Raw genomic sequence first — 8,574 nt, 5'->3', positions numbered from 1 at the left:
TATACAAAGTACCTTTTATAATTATAATGTAATAACGCTGGAAATCAGCAACAAGCAGATAAAAAGGATATTACACAAATATGTGGAGCCTAAACAACAGAAATAATCAGTGGGTCAAAGAAGAAATTTTGGGAGAAATGAATAAATGTCTCAAGATATATTATTTATTTTCCTATATATAATGTATGAAAATGAGAACACAATATGTCAGAACCAATGGTTCCTTCCCCAATTCTGAGGATTCTGGAATGGTGATTCCCACTCCCCCTCTAGAGTAGACTTACTCTTATTCTACTATAGACATTGTTTTCTAGCAATGTTAAAAAAAAAGAAAGAACTAAAATCAGTGACCTAACTACACAGCTGGAGGACTAGAAATAGAACAGCAAAGGAATCCCAAAGCAAGAAGGAATAAAATAACGAAGATCAGAGCAGAAATCAATGAAATAGAGAACAAACCAAACCAACAAAAACAAAAACAAAAACAAACCAAAAAAAACAGGGAGCAGATGTAGCTCAAATAGTTGAGCACCTTTTCCCTTTGTACAAGGTCTGGGTTCAATCCCTGGTACCTCCTAAAAACAAGCAAACAGTAAAACCAACTCTCATTAGGGAGGTGAATGTAGTTCAGTGGTTGAGCATTGGCTGCCCATGTATGAGGTCCTGGGTTCAATGCCTGGTACCAAAAGTTGGTTCTTTGAGAAGATTAACAAAATTGACAAACTCATAGCCAGACTGATGAAGAAAAAAAAGAGGGAAAATGTAAATAAATAAAATCATAAATGAAAATGGAGACATTACTACTGATTCAATAGAAATTTAAGAGATCGTAAGAGAATACTATGAACAACTGTATGCCAACAAAACAGACAATGCAAATGAAATGGAAAAATTCCTAGGAATGTATGAACAACCTACATTGGCCTTAGAAAAAACAGAAGAAGTCAACTAACCAATCACAAGTAAAGAGATTGAAACAGTCATCAAACAATTCCCCAATATGAAAAGCCCAGGACCAGATGGTTTTACAGGTGAGTTTACAGAGCATTCAAAGATTTAATACCGATCTTATTCAAACTCTTACAAAAAAGTGAACAAGAAAGAATGCTATGAAACTCATTTTATGAAGCTAAGATTACCCTAATACCAAAGCCAGATAAGGATATTATGAAAAAAGAAAATTACAGATCCATTTCCCTAATGAATACAGATGCAAAAATCCACAACAAAATACTTGCTAATTAAATCCAACAACATATTAAAAGAACTATTCTTCATGATCAAGTGGGTTTTATACCAGGCATGCAATGATGGTTCAACACAAGAATAATGCACCACATTAATAAATCAAAGAAGGAAAACACATGATCCTATCAACAGATGGAATAAAGGCATTTGACAAAATACAGCATCCATTGATAAAAATACTCCAAAAGACAGGAATTGAAGGAAAATTTATCAACATGATAAAGGCCATATATGAAAAATCCATGACTAATATTGTACTCAATGGTGAAAGACTGAGCGCTTACCCACTGATATTTGGAACAAGACAAGAATGGCGTCCGTCATTTGTTTAATATAGTACTAGAGTTCCAGCTAGAGCAATCAAGCAAGAAAAATTTTTTAAAGGTGTATCAGTTTGATATAGTTATGAACCCCAAAAATAGACATTGGATTATGTTTGTAAACTGGTCTGTACCTGGGCATGATTAAATTATTATTAGGGCTTTGATTGGGTCATATCAGTGGGATGGGACAGAGGTGGAGATTTTGATGTTGGAGTTTTGATATTGGAGTTTGATGCTGGAGTCTTGAGCTGGAGCCCAAGGAAGTAAGCACACAGAGGAAAAAGAAGCAAGCCCTGGGAAGAGAGGAACCATGAGTCCTGAAAAAAGCAGGCCCTGGGAGGAGAGGAACCCTGATTCTAGAGAAAAACAAGACCTGTGAAGAGAGGAACCCAGGAAACTTGAACCTGGCAGATGTTGGCAGACATCTTGTTCCAACACTTGAAACATAGACTTTGGTGAGGGAAGTAACTTATGCTTTATGGCCTGGTATCTGTAAGCTCCTACCCCAAATAAATATCCCTTATAAAAGCCAACAGACTTCTGGTACTTTACATCAGCACCCCTTTGGCTGACTAATACAAAAGCCATCTGAATTGGAAAGGAAGACGTAAAATTTTGCTATCCACAGATGATATGATACTATACCTAGAAAGTCCTGAAAAATCTACAACAAAGCTGCTAGCACAATAACTATTTCAGCAGAGTGGCAGTATACAAGATTAATATGCAAAAATCAAGTAGTGTTTCTATACACTAGTAATGTGCAATCTGAGGAGGAAGTCAGGAAAAAAATTCCATTTACAATAGTGACTAAAAAAATCAAATATTTAGGAATAAACTTAACCAAGGACATAAAGCACTTGTATTCAGAAAACTACAATGCATTACTAAAAGAAAATTAAAAAGACCTAAATAAATGGAAGACCATTCCACACTCATGGAATGGAAGATGAAATATAGTTTAGATGTCAATTAGACCCAAATTGATTTACAGATTCAATGCAATCCAGATAATAGTCTGCCAACATTTCTTAAAGAAATGGAAAACACAATTATTAGATTTATTTGGAAGGGTAAGGGGCCCCAATTATCCAGAAATAACTTAAAAAGAAAGAGCAAGGTTGGAGGACTTTCACTTCCAGATTTTAAATAATATTACCTAGCTAAAGTAGAAAAAATGGTGGAGGGTTGGGGGAGGGAGTAAGTGAACTCTGGGGATTTGTGGGTATGTGGTTGAAACTATGACACTGGGAATGATCTTTTGGCAAATACGGCAGGGGAAGGTTACTGGTTTAAGGTGTTGGATTTGGGAGGCATGTGGGACAGAGTGCACCTGAGGCAGGCTTCTAGTGAGTGTGTAGTGTTCATCTTGTCATAGTGTGTCATATCAGTGGGTGGAAGCTCACATAATGAGTGGAAGAAGTTGGACTCCCATCCTGGGGAGTCCTGCTGTGGTCTCAAAAAGAGGAACAAGGGTCTCTTGAGAGCATAGGCAGTGCCTATTAGGGGAGGACAAGCCAGTATGTCAAGCCTTCAATGTTGTTGCAAGTAGCTGTGAATCCTAAATAAGTTAATCTTTTTTTTTTTTTAAAGATTTATTTATTTAATTTCCCCCCCTCCCCCGGTTGTCTGTTTTCTGTGTCTATTTGCTGCGTCTTGTTTCTTTGTCCGCTTCTGTTGTTGTCACCAGTTGTCGTCACCGGCGTGGGAAGTGTGGGTGGTGCCATTCCTGGGCAGGCTGCACTTTCTCTCGCGCTGGGCGGCTCTCCTTACCGGGCGCACTCCTTGCGCATGGGGCTACCCTACGCAGGGGACACCCCTGTGTGACAGGGCCCTCCTTGCGCACATCAGCACTGCACGTGGGCCAGCTCCACACGGGTCAAGGAGGCCCGGGGTTTGAACTGCGGACCTCCCATGTGGTAGACGGAGGCCCTAACCACTGGGCCAAGGCCGCCGCCCACAATACACTCTTAAACAACCGATAGCTCAAAGAAGAAATCACAAGGGAAATTAGGAAATATTCTGAGAGAGATGAAAATGAAAACACAATATACCAAAACTCATGGGATGCTGCAAGGGTAAACCTCAGAGGGGAATTCATAAATCTAAATTCTTACATTAAAAAACAAGAAATTGTGAATGTAATTAACACCACTGAACTATATATCTGAATGTGGTTAAAAGAGAAAATTTTAGATGGTATATATGCTGCTAGATAAAAATTTATAAAAGAAAAACCATAGGACTGTACAACAGTAATAGTGAACTATAATGTAAACTATGGGCCATAGTTAGTACAATTGCAATATTATTCTCTTATTTGTCATAATAAAGATGCCACTCTAATGCAGAATATTAACAATGGGGCAGGTGTATGAGATCTCTGTATTTTGTGCATGATCTTGCTCTAAACCTACAAGGGCACTAATAAAAAATAAAATAAATAAATAAGAATAAAGATGTCAAATCCGTAATTTAACCTCAAACTTGGAAGAACTAGAAAATAGAGTAAACTAGACTCACAGTGAGCAGAAAGAATATAATAAAGACGGTGAAGGAGGTTGTTGATGTTGGGGGATGAGGGGTGGTATGTGGGAAACTCTTACATTTTTTAATGTAACATTTTTTGTGACCTATGTATCTTCAAAAATACAATAAAAATGGAAAAAGAAAAAGAAAGAATTGATACAAATGAAATACAGAATAAAGAAACAATAGAAAGGATCAATGAAACCAAAACTTGGCTCTTTGAAAAGACCGGTATAATCAATAAACCTTTAGCTAGACTGATATGAGTAAGTTCACAAATAACTAAAATCAGATATGAAAGGGCATTACTATTAAAATTAGATATGAAAGGGCAGGCATTACTACTGACCCTACAGAAATAAAAAGGATTATAAGAGGATACTGTGAACAACTGTATGATAACAAATGAGATAACCTAGATCAGGGGTCCTTAACCTTTTTTGTTCCACAGACCCCTGTGCTAGTCAGGTGAACACCATGTACCCCTTACTAAATCCACACTATACTGTATATTATTTAACAACTATATCACACCCACACCAGCATGTCCCCACAAGAATGTTTTTTTGAGTTTCAGTTCAAGCTCATGGACCCCTTGTTAAGGGCTCCTGACCTAGATGAAATGGACAAATTCCAGGAAACATACAAATTACCTAAACTAATTCAAGAAGAAATAGAAGACTTCAACAGACCAATAACAAGAAAAGAGACTAAATCAGTGACCAAAAATCACCAAGAAAAACAAGTCCAGGACCAGATGGCTTCTTGGGTGAGTTTTACCAAACATTCAAAAAAGAATTATCCCCAATCTTTCTCAAACTCTTCCAAAAGATTAGAAAAGGAGGGAACACTTCCTTGCTCATTCTATGGGTCCAGTATCACCCTAATAGCAAAGCCAGATAAAGGCATAACAGGAAAGGAAATTTATAGACCAATATCCTTTATGAATATAGATGCAAAATATAAAATACTAACAAACTGAATCCAAAAGCACATTAAAAGATTATACAAGGCCAAGTGGAATTTATCTTAAGCGTTGCTCAACACAAGAAAATCAACCTTTCTGGACTGGTCAAACAGGAGGTACCATCATGGGAGTTGACATTGCCACAAGGACTGAAGGTTCAGCACAAGGAGCCCAAGAGTCAGAATATCTACCTGAGGCACTGGTCAAGCTGTACAGGTTTCTGGCCAGACAAACCAACTCAACCTTCAACCAAGGTTGTTGAAGTGGTTGTTTATGAATTGAGCCATCCTTGTCCTTTTCCCAGATAATTCAAAGATGAAGTGTCCTGACTGTGAAAACAAAACAGCTGTGGTTGTGCGGATCATAACAGATGACATGCAGATTACAGAGTGCCCAAACTGAAGGTGTGTGCACTGCAGGTGAGCAGCTGTGCCCAGAGCCGCATCCTCAAGGCTGGAGCAAGATTTTCACCTTTGACCACCTGCCCTGGACTCACCCAAGGACTGAAGCACTGTCCTTCTCTCTGGTCCCGGCAGGGGCTGGGAGGATCCAGGCATTTCAGCAAGGCCCAGGAATGCCACAGAGCCATACCAAACCCTGCGTGAGCTCCAAGTGAGGCAGGTTAGCGTAGAGGAAAGGGAAGACAAGTCACAGCTGGCACCTGGCAGAGGGCACGGACATGAGACCCTGCCTGCAAACCCTCTGAGGGAAGGCTGCTCTGAGAACAAAGCCAGAAAGACCTGGCCAAGACCCTGGCCACGAGGTCCCATTTGGAACTCCTTCCAGGGTCAAGTGGATGCCCTGGATAACTCCAAACAGGCCTTCCCATTGGCCTCAGATAACTCCACACGAAAGGCCTTATCATTGGTCCCGAGAGCCAACAGATGGGACATAATAGGCAACCAATCAGAACAGCACACAGCTGCCTCCCCCCAACATTAGGAAGGGGTAGGAGGGAAGGTCTTACAAAGGCCTAACCCGGGGCCCCTGTGGCATGGCCCACACCCATGCCTCAGGTGTGTACTTACCTCTCTTCTCATTTCTTTGTTTCTTAATAAACTCTTTACTCCCTTGTCTACCTATGGCGTGTCCTTAAATTCTTTTATACATTTTGTGTGACCTATGTATCTTTTAAAAATAAACTTAAAATATGTTTTTTAAAAATTCTTTCATGCAAAGTAGACAAGAACCTAGAAGCCCAGAACCCAGAGTGTTCTGCTAACACAATGGCTGGAAGATCGAGCATGCCAGAGGCTGAGAGGCCAGCAGAAATGCTACAAAAAGTAGTTTAGATCCTGCCCTGTTATTAAAATGATTCTGAATGCTGAAAAAGAAAAAGAAAATCAGCCAATGTAGTATACCACATTAATAGAAGGGAAAACAAAATATGATCATCTCAATTGATGTAGACAGGACATTTGACAAAATCCAGCATCGCTTCTTCATAAAAACACTCAGAAAACTTGTAATAGGAGAAAACTTCTTCAACATGATAAAAGGCATATGAAAAACCCATAGGTAACATCATACTCAACAGTGAAAGATTTAAAGCTTCCCCCACTAAGATCACTAAGAAGCAAGACATGGATGCCCACTTTCACAACTGCTATTCAGCACTGTACTGGAAATTTTAGTCATGACATTTATCCAAGAAAAAGAAATAAAAAGCATCCAAATTGGAAAAGAAGAATTAAAATGTTCCTTATTCATAGATGACAAATCTTAGATGCAGAAAATCCTGAAGACAACAAAGCTACTAGAACTAGTAAATGAATTCAGCAAAGTGGTGTAGTACCAGATAAACACACACACACACAAACAGTGGTGGTTCTATACATCAGCAATGAACAATCTGAAAAGGAAATCAGGAAAACAATTCTATTTATAATAGTAACCAAAAGAATCAAATATCTAGGAGTAAAGCTAACCAAGGATGCAAAGGACTTGTACATGGAAAATTACAAAGCATTGCTGAAAGAAATTAAAGAAGAACAAAATAACTGCATTCATGGATTAAAAGAGTAAATTAAGATGTCAATTCTACCCAAATCGATTTATAGATTCAGCACAATTCAAATCAAACTTCTAACAGAATTTTTTGCAGAAACAGAAAAGGAAATCATCAGATTCATATGGAAAAGTAAGGGGCCCTGAATAACCCAAACCAACTTGAAAAAGAAGAGCAAAGTTGAAGGACTCAGATTCACTTTGTAAGCATAGCTTATTATAAACCTATAATAATTGAAACAGTGTAATACCAGCACAAGAACAGATACATAGACCAGTGGAATAGAATAGAGAGTTCATATAAACCTTTATACCCATGGCCAATTGATCTTTAAATAATAAACTTTATTTTTGGAGAAGTTTTAGATTTACAGAAAAATTACACGAAAAGTATAGGGAATTCCCATATAAACCCTTATAAGCTACACACACATATTTTCTTCTTTTATTAACATTTTATATTAGTGTACTCCCTTTGTTACAGTTGATGAACCAATATTGAAGCACTGGCACTAACCAAAATCTATAGTTTACATTATGGTTTACATTTGTGCTGTGCAGTTTTATAAGCTTTGACAAATGTATAACGTCATGTTCCATCATTGCAGTATCATAATGAACAATTTCACAGCCTTTGATATATAAAGATAGTGTTTGCCAAGGGAGGGGGAGGGGCAAATAGGTGGAACACAGGGCCAACTGATTTTTGACAAGGATACCAAGTCTATTCGATTGAGAAAGAATAGTCTTTTTACAAATGGTGCAGGGACATGCAAAAGAATGAAAGTGGACTCCTACCTCACATCTTATACATAAATTCAATCAAAATGGATTAAAGATCTAAATTTTAGCACTGAAACTATAAGGTTCCTAGAAGCAAACATACAAGAACATCTTCAGTACCTGTATTAGGCAATTGATTCTTAGACTTTAAACTGAAAGCATGAGCAACAGAAGAAAAAATAAGATTCTGAGGGGAGGAAGAGGGAAAAACAGGTATAATATGGGGGCATTTTCAGGACTTGGAAATTGTCCTGAATGACATTGCAATGATGGATTCAGACCATTATATATTTTGTCACAACTTACAAAAAAAATTGGGCAAGACAGAGTTTACTACAATGTAAACTATAATCCATGCTTAGTGACAATGCTTCAATATGTGTTCATCAATTGTAACAAATGTACCACATAATGAAGGATGTTGTTAATGTGGGAAAATGTGGGAGGAAGAGGGAGTGGGGCATATGGGAATCCCCTACATTTTTTAATCTAACATTTATGTAATCTAAAGTATTTAAAATATATTTAAAAAAGAAAAAATAGATAATTGAGACTCAGCAAAAAAATTTAAAATTTTTGTGCAGCAAAAGACTACCATGAAAGTGAAATGACAACCTATGGAATGGGAGAATATTTGGAAACCATATGGATTTAATATCCAGAATATATTTAGAAATCCTACAACTCAACAACAAAATGGCAAACAACCCAATTAAA

General features: G+C 37.7%; 1 pseudogene; it reads left to right on the top strand.

The window, feature by feature from the left end:
• The first annotated feature begins 4,857 nt into the window (after positions 1-4,857).
• LOC101433023 (large ribosomal subunit protein eL18-like) lies at positions 4,858-5,683 on the top strand (annotated as a pseudogene).
• Positions 5,684-8,574: the final 2,891 nt, after the last annotated feature.

Source organism: Dasypus novemcinctus, chromosome 11 (genome assembly GCF_030445035.2).
Source record: "Dasypus novemcinctus isolate mDasNov1 chromosome 11, mDasNov1.1.hap2, whole genome shotgun sequence".
Taxonomy (NCBI): Eukaryota; Metazoa; Chordata; class Mammalia; order Cingulata; family Dasypodidae; genus Dasypus; species Dasypus novemcinctus.
Note: the sequence above shows the minus strand (reverse complement) of the source record. Positions and strands in the feature narration are given on the sequence as shown.